Genomic DNA, 27,708 nt, shown 5'->3' with positions numbered 1-27,708 from the left:
GTTGTAGTGTTGAACAGCCCGGCAGGTAGGTGAACAAGTTGATTACCGGTCAAATCTCTAGGACAACAAAGTAGAATTTTGATAGGATGTGTATCACTTCCTGGAAGAAAATCTTTTTATTCTATTTTGCGTACTAGTTTGTAGTTGGAGTGTGGGTTACAATGAGGGCTGTGTCCCACCCGCCTATGTAGATTCACACAAAGTGTGAGCTACGAAGTCTGAAGAAAATGTTGAAGGCTGAATTCGTCGGGAATGGATGTGTTAGTGCCTCTACAGCGTGCAAGTAAATGTACATCTATGGAGGTGCACGTCTGGATGTGCAGCAAAGGCTCTCTAACGTAGGGCTCTCTAACGTAGGGTTGCAGCTTTTGGCTGTTGTGCAGCGTGGCTTTGCGTTGTGAGAACTAACTACTTGCACTGTATCCCTATTGTACTTGTACTTCCTGTGAAATATCCGTCTTTTCTTTTCTCTGTTTATTCTCTTTACCAGGCGTGGGCCATCCCCTGGACTATCAAAATGGGTGCCTTATTATTTTTCTGTTTCTGTTTTAATGACAGTTCATTGCAGATTACAATAAAATCACATCTATACTGTGATTTCAAGTACTGCTTTGAGCCGAATTCTGCCTTTTAAGCTGATAATATGGCCGAATTTGGACATTCTCATAGCCAATCGAAAAGCCGATTAGGCGCAAAATTGGGCCGATTTGGGAAATGCCTAGCTGGTGCTCATGGTCAATGACACTACCGTGCTCGCTGAGAGTTCTGGGGTTGGTCAAGGGGATATTACGCTGTGGAAAACAGAGAGCAGATTCGGAGGACCAGGCAAGCAGTCCAGCTTGTACGGGCAGGCAAGCGGGGCAACAGTACAGCGGGTGGCCAGCATGGTTAGATGTCCACCAGGGCCGATAGTACCCAGTGCGTGGCGCTGAACATTGTTCAAGCGCTGGAGGTGACTCTGCACAGCTCCCATCCACAAAAGACGCGAATACTCCATGACTGGTGGTACGAACGCCTTATACACGGTCGTCCTGCCGGCGCAGGTGAGGATGTGGGCGGCTCTGTTTACGACCCCAAGCTGTTGGCGTCCACGGGTGGCTACGGAGCGTAGTTATTTTGTAATTATCATTTAAAGGGGTCAGCCTACCCATAAATTTCATATGGCATTCAATCGACAGTAACTTTGGTGTCCCTCAATGGATTTGAGTTAAAATTTGACCGCAGACTCCTGCCACTATTCTGGCCCTCTGGACATGAGTTAAAAGTTCTTACGCCTCGCTCACAGACTTTCCACGCCAAAATTCCAAAATCCGGCATAGTGCCACGTTGTGCGAGCCACCCAGGAGCCAAAAGAATGCATTTACAATTTTTCAACATTTTCGTGCCCATTCTGTCCGTGCGCGGGATCCAAACCTAAAACAAGTCCAGAAGCAGCCATGGGCGGTGGGGTAGGGCCCCTCGACGGGGCCCTGGAATATGTTACAACTGCAGGGATCGATTTATCCGGGTTCGCATCGCAGTTTGCGAATCAAAATTCACTGGCTGCGATTCGCTTTTCGTTTTTTATCGCCCAAAACTGCGATGCACTGCACTACAAAGACCAGTTGTGTGCAGTATACATGCGACTGTTGTACACACTGCTGACTAGGGTCCAGGAGTAGTATTTTACTACTCCAACCAACTGGCCTGTCCTGCTCAGTCCACGCGGGTCGCGGACTCGCGGATCGCACTCTTTTGATTTTGGACACTGCACTAGCACTGGTCGTACATGACTGCAGTCTTCTCAAGTTTTGTACACGGCGGTGACTTTTCATGATGTTCCCCTTTCTTTTTTCACTGTCAAGCTCAGTTTGTTTCTGTTGGACAAGGCACAGTTGAAGTAGATGGTTCTTAGTCTCATGTAGCCAACATGTCAGTGAATCTGATCAGTGATTCACTGTCCAGAAGAGGGACAAAGAACTGGACGCGCCAGGAATGTCAATTCGTTTCGATGAAGAAAAGGAGAAAAGCGAAATTCGATGCGCTTTGCACGAAATGTCACGATCGTTTGAGCGCTTTCTTTGTCGAAGGAATCAGTGGAACTGCCCTGTTGAAAGACATTGTGTTGTGAAGAACTCGAAGACGGATGGACGCTGAACATGTAACGTGCCCAAGCGAAAACTCTAACGTAAATATTCAGGTCGAACATTCGCTTGGAAAAGCAAATAGCAACTGCAGCTATTGTCCTCTTCTGTACAAAATCCTGCTATTGTACAGCTATACATGTAAACTTTTGATGAAGGAAAACTGCTGATCAATACTGGGAGTTGCTAGTCAATTGTAAAACTGTGTAGCAGTGACTGCTATGCAAAAAAATCAAAGTAAATCGATCCCTGAACTGAACGAGTGGGCGTTCTCTCACAGATCCCAACAAACCCAAGTCAATTTAGATATTTTAAGGTTTAGCACGTGCTACGAGGTGGTACCTTTGATACAACATCTAGCACTTGGACCTCCACAGCAAGCCATTTCCACAGCGCTGCACACCAAATCCAGGATACCCTCAAAAAATGGCAAAGACTACCACTCGCGTTCCACTACTGCCTAGTACTGAATCCTACCTGACTTCTTGACACGACTCAAACTTGCCAAAGTCACTAAATCAACGTCAACTACAATAATCAAGCCACATATCTGCAACGTCACACACGAGGGTGCCCGCCGCTGTCCAGCCCAATACTTGGCTAAAAAACGTGTTTTTGGACTTGGAGCAAAATTCTGCACACTTCCGCGTGTTTCCATGATACGACAAATTGCGCACGGTCTGCTCACATTCAAATACAGTGCTGCCAAAAAATGACAGCGAGCATAAAAAACATCTTTCCTTGCAAGGGCACACTTTCGGCAATAACTCTTGAACGGCTGGTCAGATCGAGACAAAATTTTCAGAGATTTTGCAGCTATTCATGCTCTTTCAACTGACGTAGTGTAGCGTATAGCATGTCTCCGTTCGATAGCGTATCCCCGTACATTAGCATATGGAGTCTGCCTGTGCATTAAAGCTGCTGTTCACGATTCTTTTGAGCCAGTTAATGTCATTGCCAGTTATAGTTACATTTCAATTGCCAGGTACAGTGTGTTCACTGAGACCCTTGTGCATTCTTGCCTCCGAGAGACTGCGGCCCGCTACAAATTGGTGGCAGCGGTAAATTCGTTTTGTTTCATTCTATACCTAACTTTGTTACTTTACACATTCTCCGATCCGATGGCCCAACCAAATGTACCTGCTGTGGTACTCGTCGCTGCGCCCGCTGCAGCCCCAGCTCCGCCCGCTCCTGCTCAACCACCGAGAGGGGCGTACCATGTGCAGCCCAAAAAATACAAGGGTCGCCGGGAGATCAACTTCGCGCCCTGGCTGATGCATTTCGATCAGGTGGCCGCGGTAAACAACTGGAACCCCGCTCAGCAGACGCAGTTCCTGGGTCTCGCACTGGAAGGCGAGGCCCAGCTGTATTACCAATCGCTCCGAGCGGCCACTAGGAACGGAGGCCGCCAACAGCTAGTCCAGGCGCTGCAAGCTCGGTTTGATCCAGCGCAACGCGTTGACCTCCATCGCGCAAAGTTTCAAGCTCGTCGCCAGGCCAAAGACGAACAACTGGGTACTTTCTGTGAGGCGGTTTGCTCCCCGGCCCGGCAAGCTTACCTCCAGATGGCCACGGGGTACCTCGACAGCCTGACAAAAGACCAGTTTATCTCCGGGCTTGACTCATGGGGCATGCGGGTCCGCGTTCGGGAGCTAAACCCGCAAACGACAGACGGGGCCCTCCAGGCTGAGTGAGCTGTCTGAGTGTGAGAGGCTGAATGAGCCATATGAGGAGCCTGGTAACGAGGTTGACTCCCCAAATAGAGAACCTCCTATTCACTGTTAACTGTAGAGGGGGTGCCACAGATTGTGGACAACACAGTAAGATCGGGCGCCGAAGAACACCTCGCCGAAGAACACCCAGGCTGGACAACCCGCAAAATTTAAGAACAGTCCAGGCTAGAATTATCAGATTTAAGAACACACTACATTGTACATGTATGGGAGGTGAGTACATGTCATGTACACGTGTAAACAGTAACTGCTACATGTACACTCATTCCCAATTACGACACTCACTAGTTTAGAAGTACTACATTGCACTACATGTACATATACATGTACATGTACATGTACATGACAAACGTCATGACGTCACTCGACTCGCCGTGCGCGGGTGAATAAGAACGGTCGGGCTAGAATCAAAAATTAAAGAACTTTCCTAGGCTGCGCTCGAGCCCCTGCTTTCTTCGGCGCCCGATCTTACTGTAGTAGAGTGATATTGCGTTACTGAGTGTACTTCCTCCGCGTCATCGAAATTGTCGCAGTTTAACTAGTGACTTGTCACTTGTTACTGACAACTCCATAACCTAAACCATTCAAAACTTATTACACAGTATGATAGTCTGAAGACTAGAGTAACGTTCCAGGACAGTTGGACTGAGAGTTTTCATGCAGAGATGAAGTCCTCGTCGTCCCTGATGTCAATGGACGCAAAATTATCGTTCCGAAATATTTCAAGGAAGGTTCAAAGTTGGTCGCGCCTCATCTCAAACGCTTTGACATTCTCCACAGGACAAGAGCTGCTATGCTTGTCGTCTGCTAGCTCTGGATGATTTCTACTTCTCCACCAACGAAGCCTAGTAAGAATACACGATCGTTGCGAGGTCGGTTGATTACCGTCGGCGGTATCACCTCGATCTTGAAATGAACTTTTTTTAGCCGTGGCATGCCCATTTTAGCTGTGTGGTCACAGCTCATGCAGGTAAGTGTACTATCACGTCCAGCGCGCCCTCTTTTTCAGCATCACTGCTCGGCCCTGATTCACTGGTATCATGGTACGGCACCTGCGCGTGCATCACTAGCACTATGTGTATAGTCTGCAAAAGTACACGGCTCTTGCAGGTACAATCATGTACTAGTAGTAGTACTGAGTGTCTCGGCCAGAGCGACACATTTTATCGCTGTTGCAGGCATTTAGTTTGCTGACCCCTCGATGTTTCTCCAAGCGCTGCCACCTGTTCCACGAATTCATTCTCACCCCAGCTAAGGTGAAACAGTGACGAGGCTTGATTGAATGGCCATAAGTACGAGAAATGCGCAGGCTGCAACGCCTGACTGATCTCACCGAGTCGAAATTACCATCTCATCGACATCAGCGAAGAAATTGCGTCTAGTTCAAATATTCCAGCTTCCAATAACAGAAAATAGAACTTTGCCGTCACCCTATACTGATGACCATCGCCTATGTCCGATTCCTTGCCTCTGGTACGAGTGCTGGTGAGTAAATACCCCGTTTTATATCAAAAGTCAAACTGCGACAATTTCGATGACGCGGAGGAAGTACAGTCGGTACATTGGTGACATTCGGTTATGATTTGGCACCCACAATAAGTGGGCTCAGTCTGTCTGATCAGCGCTTACCCAGGACCGGTGCTGCAAGCTTTCATGGCATTTTGCATGTGGACTTCTGTCACTCGGCTGTGCAAGGCAAGGAATGGACGGAAGAGCATGCACGGGAGTGGGCATGTGAACGGCGGTAGGGTGGCACGAAAGGAATTGCTTGAAATCTTGCCCGGAGAGAGCGTCAGCAAGGATGTTAGTAGTTCCAGGTATGTGACGGACGGTGACCATGAAGTTACCCTTGGCGCAGATGAAGAAGAGCTGCCGTAGGAGTGACATCACATTAGGGCAGCGACTGGTGCCAGACTTGAGAACAGCGGCGACAGCTTCGTTGTCGGTATGGAAGCGGATACGCTTGCGACACCACTGGTGGCCCCACGTAGCACATGCAATGCAGATGGGATACAGCTCCTTGAACGTAATGCAGAGCGGAGTCACGTGTGTGTGTTGTGGTGACCAGGTGTCGGCGAACCAATGCGTGCCGTAAACTGCGCCATGCCCAATGGCGCCAGATGCGTCAGTTTCTATCAGGATGTTGCTGGCCAGCATCTCCTGGAGATCGAGGAAGAATGACTTGCCATTCCAGCCATCGAGTAGGTTAGACCACCAAAGAAGGTCCAGATGACGTTCTGGAGAGAGACGGATGCGGTGGTAGGGCTTGGAAACGTTGCGCGTGGCATCATACAGTCGGCGCATGAATGTACGGCCCGGCGTGATGACGCGGCTGGCAAAGTTCAGCTTGCCCAACAGCTGTTCAAGCTCCCGTAGACGGCAGGATTGGCGTTGGCGAAAGGCCAATAGTCTGGAGCGGATGTCGTCAACCTTGTCCTGTGGGAGATGAGCCACTTTCTGGACGGAGTCCAGTTCGATGCCCAGGAAGGTGAGACAGGAGGTTGGGCCGACTGTCTTTTGGTCGGCAATGGGAACTCCCAGGTAGCGGGATTCGGAGAGGACCACGTTCAGACGCTGCGCACATAGCGTTGATTTTGCAGGGACACAGAGCCAGAAGTCGTCCAGAAGGTGCAGGAGGTGGGGAACAGTTCACAGCTTATCTGGCAAAGTGCGTCCACAGTGCAGTTAAAAAAGTAGGGTGTGGACCTCAGACCGAATGGCAGTATTTTGTCATAGTAGAATTGGCCCTGCCACTGGAAACCCAACAAATGGTATGCAGTGGGTGCGACAGGGACCAGTCGAAATGTTGTTGTTGTTGTTGTTGACTTATATTTTACTTCACCAATTACACAGACATGATTGCCTTCTTACCGGCCAATAGGTCCGGTTCTCACAGAAAGATGAAGAAAATTATATGAGGAAATGTATAGAGATAAAGACATGCAAGCGGTATGATTATTATTAAAGAAATGTTTGTTATGACATTGTGTGTTTGCTGACACTCAATTTGTGTGAACTTTTTATAATGTGATCACAAATAAAATGGAGTGGAAGCATTTCATGAGAATATGTGTGAACATTGGCAGACTTTGTCACCAAATGCATTGCGTATGTCGAGCTTCGCCATCAAGGCGCCGGTACCTTGACGTTGCAGAAGCTCAATTGCATCGTCCACTGTGACATAATGTAGGGAGAACGAATCCTTGTTTATTCCACCATTGACAGACATACTGTAACAGTATAGACTTGATTGATTGGAGAATTCCCCGAATGATGTTCAAACCAGAGGTTATAAAGCAAAATAAAGGCGAGAACCGCAGGAGTGAGAATAGTAGGAACACAAGGTGTTACCGTAAGAAAAGCAAGAAGTGTCAAGGTAAAACTATTACACTCTCCCGGCCCCATAGGAAGCCCAAGGTTCTATTAGATAACACAATCCAGTTAGGAGATGCAATTGTGGAAAGGGGAATATTAAATAATCACTCATGCACATGCATAACCACATTGAAGTGTAATCCAACTCAACTTCATCACTCTCACAAGGTGATGACGCAAAACTATATCAGTCTATAACATATTATTAACTATCTCAGTAAGAGATGCATATGGCTCAGCCCAGTTAGATCAAGGCTGCTGTCGTTGTGAGGCTAGATAGTTCTGCAGCGGTTTAATATTCCGACCAGACTCATCACATAGGTTGCCAGCGGGCTCTCACGTAGCTTCGCTGCTGGGGTAACCCTTCCAATGCACCAGGAAGTGTTGCTCACCACTGCGGTGTCGGTGATTCAAAACGGCTTCGACAACATAGCGTGTGTGTCCATCTAGATCTGTGAAGGGCGGAGGCGGGGGTTGGTGTCTTCCAGGAATCGTGTTCTCTTCGTAGCGTTTAACAGCAGTGACATTAAACATGGGATGGCAGCGAAGTTCACGGGGTAGTTCCAAGCGAAAAGCATTCGCTCCAATCTTAGCCTGGATACGATACGGACCAAACCACTTGGGTTGCAACTTCCGAGAGGGCTGGCCACGAGCTTCCGGGGTCAGTAGAAAGTCTCTGTAGACAAGAACGCTATCACCAACCTTCAAATCACTGGGCGTTCTCGTCTGGTCTGCGTATAGAGCTTGCCTTGCCTGGGCGTCGAGCATTGCATCTCGAGCTATCCTTAGTGCGGCTTCCTGCTCATGAAGCCAATCGACCGAATCACTCCTTTCCCCTCCCGTAAGAATGAATTCGGGCGGTGACTTAGGGCCAAACCCATAGTTAAGATAGAACGGTGTATTAGCTACAGATGACTGTTATGAACTATTAATTGCAAACTCGCAGAGTGGTAGAAGCGAATCCCAATTGTCCTGTCTCAAGTTCACAAATGGTCTTAGAACATCTCCCACGTGCCGGTTAACTCTCTGTGTCAAACCATCCGTTTGAGGGTGGTTAGCAGTGCTGAATGCCAATTTAGTTCCAAGCTGAGAGAATACTTCTTTGAAAAAAGCTACAGTGAATCGTGGATCGCGATCGGAAACAATGGTCGAGCTCAGCCCGTGCAGACGAAACGCGTTTTGAATGTACAGGTGAGCGCTGCCCTTAGCATCAATCTTGGAGTTTGTTGGAACAAGATGTACGCATTTCGTAAGTCGGTCCACAAAGGTGTAAATTGCGTCGAAGCCACGAGAAGTAAGGGGCAATCCAACAATAAAATCCATTGAGATATCCTGCCAAGGACTATTAGGTATTGGAAGTGACTGGAGAAGCCCTGTTCGTGGCTGACCTTCCTTCATTCGCTGGCAGAGATCACAGGTTTTGACAAATCTCTTGATATCGAGACCCATTCGGAGCCAGTAGAAAAAACGTGCTAGGCGGAAGTACGTTCGATCACGACCCGGGTGGCCAGCCGTTGCACACTCATGGTGTTCTTGAATGAGCTTTAACCGGACACCGCACTGTGGTATGCACAACCGGTTATTGGGGGATGCCTTGAGGTACAAGCGATCAGTGGATTCGTCCCAATAATAGCGATAATGCAAATTATCTCGGAGAGAATGCTTCAATCTTTCTATGATGGGAGTTAGCTCTTTGTCTCTCTGGTAGGCATCTGATATTGTATTGGACACGTCATCATTCATTGCTAAAGCATACTCAATAGCATTCAAACGTGGTACTGCATTCTCCACGAGGTTACTCTCATGGAGATCTGGGCGACGCGAAAGGGGATCTGCAGGGTTCTCTCTGCCGGGTCTGTGACGGACTGTGTAGTCATAGTCAGCTAGGAATTCAACCCATCGCGCATCTCTCTTTGTAATGCTTGGTTTTGTTTTCATATAAACTACCGCCATGTTGTCTGTAATGACCTCAAAGTGTTGAAAGAGGTAGATGCGCCAGGTCTTAAGCGCAAACACTACGGCCAATGTTTCTCTTTCTGTAGCTGCATAATTCTGTTCAGCAGCAGACAATTTTCGGCTAGCATAAGCCACTGGATGCCAGGCATCTTCCTCTAGTTCTTGGAGAAGAACACATCCCAAGGCGAAATCGCTTGCATCTGTTACCACTCTGAATGGTCGGTTCACATCAGCCTGCCGCAATAGGGGCGCATTCAACAAGGCATGCTTTAGCGATTCAAAGGCATGTTGCCGAGAGCTGTTCCACTCGAATCGTGCATGTTTTCCCGTTATCTCCTCTAAGTTCTTAGAGAGCGATGAGTATTGATCTATGAATCGCCTAAAAAATTCTCGTAAATCCAAGAAATTGCCTCACCTCTGTGACGGAAGTCGGAGCGGGCCAGACCTTTACTGCGGCAATCTTGTCTGGGTCAGGGGCGATGTGCAGTCCATCAATGCAATGTCCCAGGAACCGCACACTCTCCATGCCAAATTCACATTTTGACCGTTTGCAAAATAACTGGTTGTCCCGGAGCACGCTCACTACCGACCGGACATGCTGCATATGCTCCGACCACGTTTTGCTGAAGATGAGTATGTCATCTAGGAACACGACTACGAACTCCCTCAGATATGGTTGAAGAATCGTATTCATCATGGATTGAAATGTTGCCGGTGCATTGGTGAGACCAAATCCCATGACCCTAAATTGGTAATGCCCAAAGGGAGTGTTAATCGCGGTTTTGGGCACGTCCTCAGCTTGAATGCGAATCTGATTATACCCTGATCGGAGGTCTAGTTTCGTGAAGTACCTAGCGCCCTGTACGGTATCGAATAAATCATCCACATTGGGCAAGCACGCCTTGTTCTTAACAGTTATCTTGTTTAGCTCCCTCCAATCGCAGACCATGCGTAACGAACCATCAGCTTTCTTGACAAAAAAACACCGGTGCACCAAAGGGGGACTTACTTGGTTCTACGAAACCCTTTTTCAAGAGTTCTATGAGCTGTTTCTTCAATTCCTCCATTTCTGGCCTGGGCAGGTGATAGGCAGGTCGCGATGGGGTTGATGAGCCTTCCTCCAGGCGGATTTCGTGGTCTACAGACCTCTCTGGTGGGAGTCTAGCTGGCAGATCATCCGGGAAAAGATCGTCATAGTCACGGAACATGGCCTTGAGATCTGGGTGCTCGTTCTGAGTGGATTTGTCGGGAGGTTCCTTGCCAATGCCGTCTTTTACGCTGACCCACGCCAGAACACCTTCGTCTCCACTCCTAAGAGCATGCCTAGCCTGACGACCAGATATGAACATCGCCTCCACAGGAGCGGTCGGTTCGCTTTGACTGGGCGACGCACAAGGCAAACCATTCGAGTTCAACCTGACTTCATTCGTCCGGAAGTTTATGTCTGGATTGTTACGCGTTAACCAAGGTTTCCGCAATATAGCGTCATAGCGATGAAGGGGGAACACCGTGAAGGTTTGGTTATCGCTGAAGTCCCCTACGATAACCTTCAATTCATGGGTCGTCTCCATGGCAAACGAGCTTGATGCTCCATCAGCCAGCGTGACATTCAGGTTTTCCGAGCCAATTTCGGTTGGCAGGTTAAAGGGGAACTACACCCAAAAATCAAAACTTCATGGTCCGTAGAGTTTTGGACGCTGAGTCGAATGGTGAAGGTCCCACTTCGATCCGACCAAGCGTTCTTGAGATATATCCGTTTGCAATTGTCCTTTTCGGGTCCGTGCCGTGACGTCACAAACCCGTGACGTCATTGAGACTTGGTGATCCTTTGGCCAGATCCAGAAACACTGGGATTTCGCATCTTCTTTCTGTTTGTCCATGGAAGAAGAGGGTATTTGTGTCATCATGGCTTCTGGCTGTGTTGTTGGCTACTATAATCTTACTACTAACCCCCCTGGGATGAACCTGCACCAATTTCTGAAGGATTGTGCTTGGCACAGGCCGAGCAGTGCACCATAGCAGCTATCAAGCGACATAATTATTTGCTTGACAATTTAGGGACTACAATGTAAATCCTTCGCGCGTGTTCCAGCCATTTGGCAGAGGAGGATTTTCAGGAGGAATATTATGGCACTCATCCGATGCGGACGCTGGTGGATGAAACTGTGGTGCGTCCTTTTTCGCACGCCACACTGTGAAGTGTCAGTCGAAAAGCGGAGGTGAGTGCAATATTTCAAAAACGCTAGCTACTGTATGTAGTTCTTTCTTTTCCAAAGCATTTGTAGAATTGTTTTGGACTACATCACTACGAAATGTGAAGCTTTCCGAAACCGGCCTGATGAGGTAGACGGCAGTAGATCTCCTGTTCCCCTAGGCTATACTGCGTGCGATCGATGAACCTGTCTGCGATTGCTGTCCTTGATTTTACAGGAAGAAGATCAAGAGCGGCTGTACCATCGGTCGCAGTGACTCACTGTTGAGCTACGACCACCGCCACTGCCCCAAGGTTATAGGAAGGACTGTTTGCAGCGCCAGCGCCTCTAGCTGGCATGTTTTTTCCTGTATGAACACACAGTATGTACTGCTGATAAGCTACATCACGCAATGACCCGCAGTTCAAGGAGAGAAGATAGTCCACATACCGGCAACGGTGTACACCTATTCGGGAACTCGTTGGGTTTTCTCAGTATGGATGCAGATGAGAGCCAGACATTATTATTATTGTGTGTATGCGTGCAAGCGCGTGAGTGTGCGCGCACGAGCGTGAGTGTGTGCGTGCGCGCGCCCGTGCGTGAGTGTGCGCGCACGTGAGTGTGTTTGCGCGCACGCGCGTGAGAGACAGACCTTATTATTATTGTGTGTGTGGGTGCACGCGCGTGAGTGTGTGCGCGCGCACGCGCGTGACACTGAGTGTGTGCGCTCGCGCATGCGCGTGAGTGTGTGTGTGGGCGCACTTGCGTGAGTGTGTGTGTGTGTGCGCGCACATGCGTGTGCTTTTGTGTAATGTAATATAACATACCAAAGATATTCACGTCATCTATTCTGTGTTCTCCTTTATGTCATTCTCTCCCCCTTGCGGGAGGGACATGGAATGACAAGTAGTAGATGCATTGCCGTTGGTGATCCTGAGGGATGTGTGGGTATGCAACCAAGTGCATGAGTGTGCGCATGTGTGCGTGCACGAGCATGTGCACAGGCACTTGTATGCTTATGCACTCGTGTGCGCACGCGCTTGTGAAATTGCGTGTCTGCGTACGTGAGCATGTGTGACTACTATACTATGTGCCCACCAAGGTGAGCACATGTGCGTGCGTGTGTGGGGCGCAGGCGGATATGTGCACACATTTTAGAATGATAATCAAGGACAGAGCTGCTCCGGTAATGCAGTCATGAGACACCACAGTAGGGCAAAACGCGCTCAATATGCGACTGTGCTGCTGCTGCTAGAGTGCACAGCGTAATTGTTGGTACACAGCTACGTGAAATCCAAGAGAACGTCTCAGCATTCTGTAAAGACTAAGTGATAATGCAAAAGGTGAGAATGTATTTCGCCACAATACGAATTGAGGTGCAGTCCACTTATGTGAGATAAAGCACAAGTGAACCGATACACATTGCACGACTTGCACGGAGATAATGCTAGCCATGTTACGCAGCAAACTCCATGAGTGAGGAGACTATTGATCTGAGTGCTGTGCGAATACAAAATTTCACACAATTTACGATATGAAGAGAACGATTCGATTTGTGAGCATTACGTAGGACTATACTGTGAAAACACTTACGGATTGTCAGGCTTGTCTGAGCTGCTTTGGCTGCCGCTTCATTTCGAAATAGCCCAGCCAACCGGTTGCCAGATGTTGCTGATGGAGAGCGACTTCTCCAATTGCAGTAATTTCTGCTTCATCCACATTTACAGCCCGAATGGAAGCCACCGCTTGCGCTGCCATATCCTTTCCTGAAAATTTCGGCTCATGCTCGAAGCCAAACATTTTCAGCTCAGGCTCTGAGCTTTCAAGCTCGTCTGATACGTCGGAATCGCTCATGGTGAGGACGTCTTTGTCAGAACTATTCCTTTCACATACCAAAATACCTGTACTTCTGAGCTTGGCCCAGGCAAGCGAGTCTCAATGACGTAGAAGGGCGTGTTGGGGGTGTGTCGCGGCCGCATGACGTCATGGCGCGTCCCCCGAAAGTACAATTTAAACCGAAGATATCTCAGGAACGCTTGGTCGGATCGAAGTGGGACCTTCACCATTCGACTCAGCGTCCAAAACTCTACGGACCATGAAGTTTTGATTTTTGGGTGTAGTTCCCCTTTAACTCTCCTGGCAAACTGTTTGGCAATGAAATCATGGGTCGAGCCCGAATCTATTAACATAAGCGCGCGACGACCGTTGATTTTGCCTTCTACACGCAGGAGCTCCTGTTCCGTTTCCACATTGACGCTGGTAACCTGGGCCTCAATAGTTAGTGTAACATCTCGCTTGAAATTGGCTTCGGAGCATGCAGCATCATCGTCAACATCCTCCACAGTGAGGCTACTGAATCGGTTACGGGTAGGGACGGAGCACACACTACACGCAGGTGATGCCTTTTCTTGCTGCGTCAGTAATCGAATCGGCCTTAGTCGACCGTTTGGGTGATCTCGATGCTGCGGGCAATTCTGGGCCATATTGCCTGGTCGACGACATGCGAAGCAGCCCCCCCCCCCCCCCTGGGCTCGTAATGTCTCACGTTCCTCGGGGCCTAGTTTTGTTAGCTTTCTGCTACCTGATGGTGGTGCGAATCCCGGCGCGGTCGCCAGTGGTGGTCTGCGCTGAAATCGGCTGTCTGAGGCGACTGCTAGCGCTGACCGAACGGCGGATGACAGTGTAGTGGGGTGTTCCTTCACTACCAAGGTCCGCATGTTACCGTGCAGGCCGTTGACAAATAGCAAGGCTCTGGAGAGTTCGTCAAGTTCCGGCACCTGTAAACTTAGCCGCGAAAACTCCGTTACGTACGATTCAATTGACCCACGCTGTTGGATAGAGAACATATCCAACCGCACTCTTTCCCCGTCATAGTGCGGGCCATACACTCGCGCTAGGGCGCTTTTCAAAGAATGCCAATATGAAAATTGCTCACCTGCTTCTGTGGAGGAAATTAGCCAAAGACGCGCATTCCCAGCGAGGTAGCTAGCCGCAAAGTTAACTTGGCTCTCCGGGTCACCTTGAGGTGAGCACTTCAAGGCTAACTCGACCGTAAATACCCACTCTTTGAACTCGGAAGGGTTGCCATGGAAAACATTTGGTTCTCTGGTAACTCGTTTGACGCTCGGGCTTGTCTGGGAGAGAGAATGCGATCGACAAGGGGCTAGATCCGGAGGACTTGAGCTTGATGTAGCAGGTAATTGATGTCGTCCAACTGTAGCAGCCACGTTGTCCCGAGCGCGGCGGATCTCACGGAAAGCGGCGTATAGCAGAGCAGTAGCGGCCAGGAGCACAAGGCAAGTCAAAGGGGAAACGATGATCTCAACCATCCTCAAGCTACCAGTGTAACAGTATAGACTTGATTGATTGGAGAATTCCCCGAATGATGTTCAAACCAGAGGTTATAAAGCAAAAGAAAGGCGGGAACCGCAGGAGTGGGACAAGTAGGAACACAAGGTGTTACCTTAAGACAAGCAAGAAGTGTCAAGGTAAAACTATTACACATACGGTCAGGGTAAGACAGGTGGTGAATGAGGCGGAATTTCCGTTGTTCTTGGGCACTACGCCGAGCGGAGAGCATACACATGGGTGGAAAGGCTGGACAGAGAAAGGACCGGCCGATTTGTTACGTCGGACCCGGTCAGCAATTTGTTGTTGTACAAACTGAGCATGTTCGATGGCAGTGGGGAGGTTGCCAGAGATGATAGATACAGAAGCACCAGAGTGGCCAATGGGGAACCCGTGTTGCAAGCCATTAAGGATAAAGTCAGAGAGGACACGAGTAGAAATACGAGGCTAAAGAGTCATTAGGCGGGCTATGCACAGAGGCGTGGGGAGACTACTTCGCTGCGACGGGCTTGTCCGTCTGGCGGGGTCCCCGGCGACCGTCGTTGGTGCAGCGAGCGGTGGGATGACCTCGGTCACCGCAGGTTGAGCAGACGTGCAAGTGTTTACAGGGCTGGTGTTGGCATGGGCGGCCACGGTTGAAGTTGAGGCAGATCTGGCGGGTGCTGCCCACCCCGGCCAGAAATGGCTGAGTAGGACGGCTGGTATTGGTGCCAGCTGGAGCATGTGGCCGTGCCAAATACTGTGGGCAACAGTCACGGTTGTGGTGCATTGTGCAGCGCGGACATGATGGTCGGGGTGCCCGGATCAGGTGCAGGCTCCCGAGGCTTTGGTCGATTGCGTCCCAACGAGGCGAGGTTGTTGCCACCGCTGCACGGAAGGCACGGTCATACCCCAGTACAGCTGCTGGTTGGCAGTAAAAGATAATGTGCTGGTACGTCACCAGCTCCAGTGCTCGGAATGGCACATATTTCAGTGTGCAGGCCATGTAGATTGTGTAGGATTCCAGCCAGGCAGTGAAGTCAACAATGGAGCACTTCTTAGTCACACATAAATTGAGGGACACACGCCGGCCCTCTCCGTTGGCGGTACTGAGCTCCAAGGGCTCGGACCCTGCACCCACATTCTCCGGGAGGAGATCCTCCAGCTCAATATATTCGCCGCGTGTGATTTTGTCAAGCAACTTACGCGGGACCATGGGAACATTAGAGCTGGACTAAGGAGTGTTCGCCATGGGCGCTGCGATCGGAGGCAGCGCGGGTTCCATGAGGGAAATGTCCATCGGGCCGGAGTTGACCTGCGGCAGGTGATAGGTGACGGAGTTGGACGCGGTTTGGACCACATCTGCCACTGAGGGGACCGCCGCCTGAGCATGGCCGTCCGGATCCTGGCGAGCTGAAATTCGTTCCTCAAGGCGCTCGACACGAGTCAGCAGGGAGTGCAGGGCCGTCGACACGGCCGCTGTAACGGAACGTGGATCTAGCCCAGTTGTGAGTAAGCTGGCCGGCTGGGGAACGGCGGACGGGATATCGCCCTGCTCCCCACGGGCATCGCCGGAACGATCGGCCTTATGGTCCGCAGGGGCTCGATTTGGAGTGTCGGCATACAGGGACGACGAGGCGCGCCTGCGACTGGAACGCCTGGGCCCGGGGGCCGACTGCTTACGTACACGGGGCATCTCCGTGAGGAAAGAATTGAGAAAGAAATACACTGCCAATGCGGACAAAGCAAGAACTGAAGTCAAGAACAGTGGACTTCGGAGAACAATGAGCGCGCTGGAGAGTTTGTTGGGAACAGAGCATGCGCCTTCTGTGTTAACATAATTATTGCGCGTGCGCAAAAAATAATTTAACGGTACATGCACAACATGACTTACAGGTTTTGTAATTTGGTTGTGGCGTTGAACAGCCCGGCAGGTAGGTGAAAAAGTTGATTACCTTTCAAATCTCTGGGAGAACAAAGTATAATTTTGATAGGATGGATATTACTTCTTGGAAGAATTTCTTATTACTCTATTTGGCGTCTCAGAGGAGAAAGACAACCTGTTACGAGTTATAACTAGGGATTATTATTATTTATACAAAAGAGAAAGATTATTTTTAAAAGAGTCGGCACTCGAAGAAAGTCTAAACTCGGAACCTGAGCCAGTAATAAAAATTTAATGTTAAAAAGAGAAGAAACACATGAGAACGAGTTATGCAGCAACTATCCACGACGGTAACGAGATGATAAACGGTCAGAAAGTGCGAAGTGCGAAGTCGACCCCGGTTATAAGTCGACCCCCGTATCCGGAGGTCTCAATTGACGCGTTTTGAAGTTTGCACCAAAAGAAGCACTACTTACCACTCTCTGCTACTGACACATCAACAAATCATGTAAACATTCCCTATAGGAGGGTAAAAGTTACCCAATCCTTGAAAAAGGCCAATTAACTGGCAAACATGTGTACACATGGTGCACTCGTGCATGCATTGCAGGTCATTTTTTAAAGATACTGATAGTTCCCGGTTATATGTCGAATCCCGGTTGCAAGTCGACCCCCACCCTTTCTCCTTCTATTTCCAGTCATACAAGGTCGATTTACAACCGGAAAAATACGGTATTTCGAAAACTCAAGTTCCGCTGCCACCTGGCGGGGCCGGCCACGTACAACTCTGCCACTGAGTCTGCACCAGGACTTGCAGCGTATCGGGGGGTCACTCAAGAAACGTGAGCAACTTGAAAACCTCCATGCCATCGCCCAGTCACGACAAGAGTGGAAAGACCTATGCAGCAATGTGATAAAAAACGTACTTGGTTCGGCTCATCGCAATTGTCGCTTATCTCCCACGCACCTTTTTACAGGTAAAACCCAGTCCAATCACGATATCTAACATACTTGGAGGTTGTGATGGCAAGATCAAAGGAGGCACCAAAGAAAAATGATCGTGACTAGCGCTTTGAATCGCGATGTGTTTGACTTTTTTTGGGAAGTGGGAATCTGGCCAGTCACTGTCTGTGTTGCCAAAAGCCAAGCGCAGCGACCCGAAGACCGGAACTGTGGTAGGGGCAACTGACATCCTGAAGAGCGTGCCAGGCATGCGTGCACGGCAGAGGAGTATGAGCCGCATGAGTGTCATGCTGAAGAAGAAAGGTGTTTTTGATGGGATGCGCCCGGCGGGCGGTTGTTGTTCCTTGCTTGGTGGACCTAGCAGCAGCATTACAAGAGTCGTGGTCAGCGTATCCAGCGGAGCATTTGACAGCTGTCTGCAGAGGCCTGTATGCCCCGAAGGCTTTGTTGAAACACACTGTGGCGACACACAGGTCACACTGCCCACGGTTCCTTCAAGCACCGAAGTGACAGCCACAACTGTTCCTTTCCCATTACTGCCATACGACAGCCTGAGAAAGCAAGAGATACTCCAGTCTACGCCAGCAGCTAGACACCAGCAAATGTCAGCTCATGCAACGGGGCGGCAGCTCGAGTGATCCAGAGTTGAATGAACTCTGGACCTGTAAGAGTGTGAGTGCAAAATCGCGCTCCTTCGTGGATGTATTTCGTGCATTTTGCTTACCTTGCTTCCTTTCTTCGATTCGCTTCACCTGATTCCATTGCTGAATTTTTTTTCTTCTGGCGGAGAGAATTCTTGTATCATGTTTCCTCACTATGCCTAGTGGAAATTTCACAGAGCGGTAAAAAAACTCCTGTTCTTAGTGGCGATAGAAAAGCGACAATTGCGATGAGCCGGACCAAGTACATCAAAGCCTAATACTACTTCCACCTGTGGCAGCTGCATGGCTGTACGGTGTACAATAACATAACTCGTTCACTAACATATTTTGTGAAAATATGATCCTGCAAGGGGCCATCCGTATTTATCGATCTTTTTCACGAAACGAAAAAGTTTCATTTCTGGGTGGGTGGGTAGTGACCGTTTTTCTTTTTGAAAAAAACATCGAAAGCGGAAAAATCAACGCGCACTGCATGCATTGATGCATGCATACATTGTGTACTTCGAAGTAGATCGACAGTACGTCGCGCGGCCAGGCAAGTGCTGCATGGATGCAGTGATACCACTCTGTACTCAGTGCAGTTGTGAGTTCCTTTCGTCCTCGGATGACTTCTCCGACGAGGACCTAGCAGTCATTCGCGCTGGGACCGACGACAGAAAGATAAATACTTCGTTCCAGCCGCCGATGCAAGAGAATTTCAAATTACGGAGCGGAGCGCACGCCAAGTAAATTCTCACGCAAACATGGGGAGCGCCAGCCGCTGAAGACAATGTCGTCGTATTGTACCTGGACGAATCTGATCGTGCTTATGGTGGGGAAGCCATGGAGAGTGATCCCCGTGTCGACAGTCTTCCAGAGACGGAAATTTAGGACATCGAAATTCTACGTGCCTGATTTCCGGCAGCGCAGCGCGGCGTGTGTGCGACCTTACGGAGCTTTCCGACAGCGATTCTAGGGCAATGCTGCTCTCATTTGCGAGCGAGGCACGACCACTGATTCACTGAAGTCTGTGATAGCTATGGCGTTTGTTTCTGCTCCGAAGTCGACTTGTTTTGGCAGTATCATGTCAATGTCGGAACTCTGACAATTTGCATGTGTACTATTCCCGTGTTTAGACGTACAGGTGCCAATTATTTAGCAGGGTATGTGTGTGGTAGGTGAAAATAAATGTTTCCATGGTCAAGAAGTACCGGTAGTACCAGACTTCCAAGAAAACATAACTGACTTGCACAATCATACAAAATGTGGCCTCGCTGTGAATTATTGGCATCATTCAAAAATGTTATGGATTTCATATACAAAAGTACTTGGTCCGGCTCATCGCAATTGTCGCTTATCTATCGCCACTAAGAACAGGAGTTTTGTTACCGCTCTGTGAAATTTCCAGTAGGCATAGTGAGAAAGCATGATACAAGAATACTCTCCGCCACAAGAAAAAAATTTCAGCAATGGAATCAGGTGAAGCGAGTCAAAGAAAGGAAGCAAGGTAAGCAAAATGCACGAAATAAATCCGCGAAGGAGCGCGTTCTTGCACTCACACTCTTACAGGTTCAGAGTTCATTCACATCTCTGTATCACTCGAGATGCCGCGCCGTTACATGAGCTGACATTTGCTGGTGTCTAGCTGCTGGCGTAGATAGAGTATCTCTTACTTTCCCACTCAGGCTGTCGTATGGCAGCAACGGGAAAGGAACAGCTGTGGCTGTCACTTCGGTGCTTGAAGGAACCGTGGGCAGTGTGACCTGTGTGTCTCCACAGCGTGTTTCAACAAAGCCTTCGAGGCATACGGGCCTCTCCAGACAGCTGTCATACGCTCCGCTGGATACGCTGACCACGACTCTTGTAATGCCGCTGCTACTACTAGTGCTAGGTCCACCAAGCAAGGAACAACAACCGTCGGCAGGGCGCATCGCATCAAAAATACCTTTCTTCTTCAGCATGACGCTCATGCGGCTCGTACTCCTCTGCCGTGCACGCGTGTGCCTGTCACGCTCTCCAGGATTGTCCTGGATGTCAGTTGCCCCTGCCACAGTTCCGGTCTTCGGGTCGCTGCGCTTTTGGCAACACAGACAGTGAATGGCCAGATTCCCACTTCCCAAAAAAGTCGAACACATCGCGATTCAAAGTGCTAGTCGCGATCATTTTTCTTTGGTGCCTCCTTTGATCTTGCCATCACAACCTCCCAAGCAAAAGTAAGTTCGATATCGTGATCGGACTGGGTTTTACCTGTCAAAAGGTGCGTGGGAGATAAGCGACAATTGCGATGAGCCGGACCAAGTAACTATTACTTGCCGGTAAAGGGTTAATAGTGCTTGCATGTGAAGGATATGTGTGTGTTGTAACAGCCAATCAAGATCATTTTCTGCACAAAGTCTCAAGTCAATTAATTATTGTTTCGTTTCAGGGGGGTGGGTGGGTAGGGGTGGGTCATAACTAAACTTTTTCGTTTCGTGAAAAATATCGATAATTACGGATGGCCCCTAAATGAATAGGAATGTAAACGATATACCTGTGAAAACACAACCTTTAATGCTACTAACACAACCTGTGACTACAATAATCATGAGAACAACCCCAAAAATTTCTTGCAGTTTACTTTCGTAGAGTTTCCAACATTGTGTTCCTTAATACAACTTGCAGCTTTCTTCAAAAATATCCTCAACCTTGGTTCTGTCCTAGATCGTATATACATGCATTCACTGTTTCGTCTTATCATTATGGAGCAGCTTATGCGAAGGCTTGCCAAGCTTGCATGGCGATGCCAACGCGGAAAAGCCTATAATAATAATAATTAGGGGTGAAACGAAAGTCTCAAATTCCCATTCGAACCTTCTATAATTAAAACGAAGGTGTCGAAGGATTCTTTTCAACATGATCACGGAAACGCTCAAAAATCTTAAAAATAAAAGGGGACAAAAATCAGAATCCAATGCTTACATTGTATGTGCAATTTGTTTCTGAATCTGGTTGTGTGCTGGTATAAATGTATGCATTCCAGGTTAGAAAATACTTTGGCCCAGCTCGCCACTATAGATAGAGGCAAGGTTTTAACATACTCTTGATAGAGGCCATACCTAATATCAAGAGTGCATAAACAAGAGTATGCAACTGTGGTTATGGGTCAGTGCGCGGCGCGCTGCCTTCATTACGTAACTTGCCTTCATCACGCTCTGAAAGCATGCATCCAAACTCTCAATTTCTCACACCAGCCCATCCGTTTTTGCTCGATTCGTTCCAGTACCTACAAAATCTCTGAATTCTGGCGCGTGAACTCCAGTTCCGTACGAAAGTTCATTTCAAACTGGAGGGAAAGTGCGTTGTTTGATTTTCCGCAGTGCGCATACTGCAGCTGAATGATGTAATGAAGGCAGCGAGCAGCGCATCTGGCCCATAGAAAAGAGATCACAGTTGCATACTCTTGTTTATGGACTCTTGCTAATATCTATTTGTGAGTCCACTGTCCATATTTCTGACAATTTAGATCAGTGTACTTGGGATCGTGTACAGACTTGCTAGCTTTGGCCTTTTTGACACAAAGCGACAGGGGATCACTGCTCTAGTGTACAGCCAGTTGCGTGCTTGAACAATACCAAAATGGACGTTTCTCTTCCAACAACAAGGCCGCGAATTTACCAAGATGGACTTACTGAACACAGCATTCACTGGCTCACATGCACTAACGACAGTTCACTTTTGTCCCAATGCAGTCCACAGACTTCTAGCTCGTCTTGAATTCCTCAAAAAGGCAACTGGACCCGACGGTGTTTCCGCTCCTGTCTTGAAGGAATGCGCCAGGGATACTGTAAAGACGGTATCTCAGCTCTTTGCTTCCAACACGGAGTTCTACCTGGAAAAGTCTTCCACAAGCGGCGTCAGATTCAGGTCATAAAGGGTGGGAGAGGGTACATGAGATCAATTAGCGAAATGCCAAATCCCGAAATCCCATTTGCCACATCTCAAAAGAACAGAACTACGCCAAAAATGCTTGTTTACGGTACATGCAAAACATGACTTACAGCTTTTGTAATTTGGTTGTGGCGCTGAACAGCCCGGCAGGTAGGTGAACAAGTTGATTACCTTTCAAATCTCTGGGAGAACAAAGTATAATTTTGATAGGATGTATATCACTTCCTGGAAGAATTTCGTTTTACTCTATTTGGCGTCTCAGAGGAGAAAGACAACATGTTACGAGTTATGACTAGGGAATATTATTTTTTATCCAAAAGACACAAAGTCACACAATGAAAACCTTGGCAAATTAATTCCCTTGTGACTGATTGTTTCATGGCTGAACCAATCATCAGACAACGATAATGGAATAGGAGGCTGCGCTGGTATATCTATGTGGAGAGAGGTGTGATAATACGATAGCGAGAGGAGTAATCGCGTGAATGTATACAGGGACGGGCTATTTCAGAGGCAGATGCAGTAGGCGCAGGTCTAGCACTAACAAGTACGCGCTTAATGTCGCTCACACACACCACACACACACACACACACACACACACATACTAACACGCACACACATAGTAACACCCACACACACACACACACATACACTAACACACACACACATACACTCACCCACAACACCCGACAATTGCATTGCACAACTGGCGGTCGCGAGTGAAGTTTTGCAGCATTGTGCCCTTTGATAATCGACGCTCCGTTCTTCATACAGCTGTAGCTGTATACACACCATGAAACTCGGAGTCACAACGGAATAAATTTTCCAAGGTTTTCATTGTGTGCCTTTGTGTATACAGGGACAGGCTATTTCAGAGGCAGATGCAGTAAGCGCAGGTCTAGCACTAACAAGTATGCGCTTAATCTCGCTCACACACACCACACACACACACACACACACACACACATAGTAACACCCACACACATACACGCACACACTAACACACACACGCACACACACATACACACACACACACACACACACACACACACACACACACACACACACACACACACAACACCCTAACTTGCACACGGGCGCACGCTCACACAGACACCCACCCACCGACAACACCCTAACTCGCACACGCACAAACACACGCACACACGCATATACACACACATATAGACGCATGTCCACACGCATACACAGGCATCTGCGTTTGTAAGACAAATCTAAGCGCACACAAACTCCTGCGTCAAAAACCCGCAGCGGTCATAGCTGTCTATGTTATAGGGGTGGCGAGCAGAAACATTCTGCAATGGCGAGAAATTCTGTGTGACCCCTACAGCCCAGTACCTTGATTTAGTCCTGGATAATGATTTATCCTGGGCTCCACATGTGGAGTATATTGGTCGCAAGACAGCGCGAACAATTGGTCAGCTCTGGAGGCATGGACGAGGACTTAGTTTGCTTGTCCGGCAGAACATGGTTGCTGAGCATGATCCTTTCCCAGCTGTGTTATGGTTCAAACAGTTTCTTTCCAGGACCTAGCACACACCTGCTTGGTCCGTTTGAAAAGATGTTCAAGGCTGGCATCGGTGCCACCTTGCGACAGCGGCTCTTGCGGAGTCCAACCCTTCTTGATCAATTCTTCAAACCCTCCAACAGAGGTCTACGGTCAACCCTCCAACAGCGTAATCTCGTGCCCACAGCCCCTCTTCTATCCCTGCTTGTGTCCCCAGCCTACTGCACCGGCTAAATCAAACGTTTCTGGTCCTAGTTCATCGGTGCCTCCGACACAAAGCTAACCCCCTGCTTTAGGAGATGTTCACAGGCACGGCTCCAGTTGGCGCCCCCAGCAACATCCGGGCAACTTGAGGGCATCAGTCCAATCTGCTATGTGTGCATTTTCTCCGCAGTCCCTTCGGGCGACGTTCCATCTGGTTTGTGGCAATTGTCCAGTGGAATGCTCTTCCCGTCAGCGTCAGAACTGAGGGTGGAAAGTGGACCTTCCAGGCGCTCACACGCGCTCTAGATCCACGCGCACTAGATCATGGATGTTGCGAAACTCGCCACATCGGCAGGCTGCAGCGCTCCCTAATCCAGATCCACGGCCTTTCGCAGCTCATCCGCAGTTTGGCAGTTGTGTGCTACCAGTTGTCATTTCAGCAAGCTCCAAATGTTCTCGATCGGGTTTAGGTCTGGTGAACGAGCAGGTTGAAACGCAATGATCGGCATGCCGTTGTCGAGGATGTGCTGCTGCGCGTTAGGTGACAGAGACACAGTGCCGAGGACGTGCACCCTCTCAGGATGCTGTGCCTGCTCAGCAACAGGAACAGAATTGCGAGGAAACCAGAACATGATCCGACAGTCGGGGCCGGCAGCAAAACAAGCTTCGTCGGCGGATACTTTCCGGTCGAAGGCGTAGCCTTGGTGGAAGACAGCCCACGCAAGACGGTGGGGCTGGTGTGCCTTAGTGAGGACGACTTTCCTATGCGGGCGCCCAAAGCGATGGGCTTCTGATAGGCGCCGTCTTACCTGCCTAGCACCTACTGATTCGGCTGCTGGACCAACATTAGCCAAATCGGCTGCTGCTTTCTCCCTGCTGGAATAGCGGTTGTGTTCAACAAACTGCTGGATGTGCTGAAGTTCGTCAGGGCCTAGTGTGGGCTGAGCGCCACTCCCCGCTTTCGTCTTCACTGTAACACCAGCTTCGACCTACTCGAGAGTAGTGTTTACCTGAACAATGCAACATAGAGAAATGCATATTTGAGTAAATGTCACTCTCATATTGCTCGTATATTTTGCATGCTTACTGGGGTTTTCTTATAGCCAGTCAAGTCGTGAACGTGCCTGCTGCTCAGCCCAGATCGGTAGAGACACATGACGACTCATCACCTCCACCAAACCCACTGCGAAGAAGAGAGTCCTCTTTGTTGGAAACTTGATGCATGCAATTACTGCAGACCAGCTGAAGGAGTTCATCGCAGCAAGAGCAGGTGAGGCTGACCACAACATCCAAGTGTTTGACATAAATATATATTTTTTAATCCTCCACTGTGCGTATTGTTGCCAGTGCAGCAGACGAATTGTTTCTCATCAACAAGCTCTTCTGGCCCAGGGCTGTGTACACAAGAGAGTAAAACTTCGATAAGTACCAGGGGCGGATCCAGGAATTTTTCAGGGGGGGGGGGGGGGGGGGTGCAAATTTTTTCGAGTGCACTGAATTAATTTTGCTTCAAACGGTTTGCAAAATTAAAATCTTTATTGTCACGGTAGCCTTTGCATTGCTTGGCCAATAAGACACGGGTAATGCGTTTCGAGCCTTACAAAGTACAAAGCTGCAGCACAGGCAGAAACTAAGGCCGTGACTGCAGGATTTTTCAGAACTGACGGAAGGCGAAGTTCTCTGACCGTCCTCCGGCTGGGACTCCGTGTCGTCACAGTCGCGCCGTCCACGGCGGAACGAAGCCAAGCTCAATGGCAACTGATCGGCCGCTCGCATCTTTGGCAGACGTCGCGACATGGCAAACCACACGACAAACACAAACATTATCTTCGTGACGGAGAAAACCTACACTCCAGCAGGCGCGAAATAAAACAAAACGACAAGGAAGGTAAGGAGGACAAGTGGCAGTTTTTCCACCTTTTACTTGTTGCACCACCACTTGAACTGTACATCGTTTCAAGTCACATGATACGCGTACAGACACTTCGATTCGAACGGTACGCGTACAACAGTCCCGACCACTGCATATGCGCATGCATGCAGTGACCTAGTGCGTACTGTACCTGCACTGCCTGTACCTGACACTGGCATGCATGCAGGATGCATGCCAGTGAAGTAGTCTACTAGTACTAGCTGCTGGCTACGCGGTACGCTACACTTCGCTGGCTGCGCACGTGGATACCATAAAAAAATCGACTGGACCCATGGTCGAAATTATTTTAGGGGGTTCGTCCAAACCCCCTGAACCCCCCCCCCCCCCCCCCCCCCCCCCCCCGGTGTCCGCCCCTGAGTACACCCAGTCTGATGCCCGTGGAGATCAACAACCAGCGCAGAGAGGACGCTTTGCGAAAACGAACTGTACAAGGCGAACGCCAAACTCCTACTGTACTCCTAATGCATGACATTGTGATAGACTAGTTGACTACAAAACAAGTTGTTTCACACGACGTACGTTTCGCCGTATGGTTCATGGCAGCTCATCAGGTGTGCAATTTGAAACTCGGATATTGCGCCAATAATAAATGTACAAAGGACGAAGGACATATGGAAACGAGTTAAGAGTAACTCTGCACCACTGTAAATAGACACTAATTCGTTTTCGCAAAGCATCCCCCTTCTGTATTAATCTTTGATATTTCTCAGCCACCCAAGCTAAGTGGTGTGCTGCTTTGCTGCTTCGAAATGTATTGAGACCGCTTTGTCAAATATTCTACTGGTCTCGTCATCGTCCAGTAACAAACGACACTCTTTGTTCCGTTGGGACTGTAGCTTGTGCTAATTTTCGTCGCACTTATCTTCCCCTCTTTGGTCTCTCCTTAACCTTGAACCTTCAGAGTTGGAATGCTACGGAAATGTGTTGAAGCTAGATGACAGGACTTCGAATGTCTCAGTACTCTGTCAGTTTTGTGCCTAGTTGTTGCACTTATAAATACAGCCTCTGTGCTACGCGTCCGAGTCCACAATGGAGGAAACAGTTCCGCAAGCAGATTAATTAATTACACGTTATAGTTACGGGGGAGGTTGGAATCCGCGAGCGGCAAAAAATAGTAATATTTCATGATATCTACCCAAACATGCACAGAAGGATGCTCAAAGGACTAGTTTTAAATTGAGGAATGAGCCACCTTAAAGCTTGCGAGAGGGCCGCAAGTTATGAGAACTCGGAGACTCTCACGTTTCTCTTCCAACAAATGCAGTGTACAAGGCCGTGAACTTACTACGATGGACTTACTGAACACAGCATCCACTGGTTCACATGCACTAAGCACAATTCACTTTTGTCCCAGTGCAGTGTCGTTGAAAACAGAATTCAGGTTTTGCAAATGTGCGTGGCAACTACGAATACGGCCGGTAGCTTGGCGTACGGGTGTGTTCGCGCACACGTGCATGGATCATGGAATCAAGGGAAAAAATGTGTACCTGGCAAAACATGTGTACCTTGCAAAAATATGTGTACCTGACGGATTCGGAGCGTGCTACGAATGAAGAGGCTTCCATTCGTGAAAACGAGCTCTCCGCGGGGACTCTGATGAATCCTCGAACCCAGGTGACGAATCAGCATTCGTTTCGTATCCGTACGCGTGGTGCAAAAGTACCTATTATCCGTTCGATATCAACTGATCGTCACACAACGAGATGCCACCAGGTATTGGCGGATATTGCTCGAAAAGGTTTCAGATTCTACTCGAAAAGCAATGAAATTGGAAGAACGATACAAACCTAATGGCGGGCAATTCCTCGAATTCTGCTCCATTCCTTTATCCACTTACAAAACATACATGAAACTTACCAGAAAAAGTACCGAATTCTGCCAATTATTCTACCGACATTATCCGCATTTTGCCTAGATGCC

At 48.8% G+C, this 27,708-nt stretch overlaps 1 long non-coding RNA gene across 1 annotated transcript; it reads right to left on the bottom strand.

Moving 5' to 3' along the window:
• On the bottom strand, positions 1-22,273 carry LOC135821439 (uncharacterized). The gene is made up of 3 exons (XR_010554355.1): positions 22,233-22,273; positions 16,601-16,672; positions 1-57 (listed from the first exon to the last, which is right to left on the bottom strand). It is a non-coding gene; the product is annotated as an uncharacterized LOC135821439 (long non-coding RNA).
• Positions 22,274-27,708: the final 5,435 nt, after the last annotated feature.

Source organism: Sycon ciliatum, chromosome 7 (assembly GCF_964019385.1).
Source record: "Sycon ciliatum chromosome 7, ocSycCili1.1, whole genome shotgun sequence".
NCBI classification, from domain to species: domain Eukaryota; kingdom Metazoa; phylum Porifera; class Calcarea; order Leucosolenida; family Sycettidae; genus Sycon; species Sycon ciliatum.
Note: the sequence above shows the minus strand (reverse complement) of the source record. Positions and strands in the feature narration are given on the sequence as shown.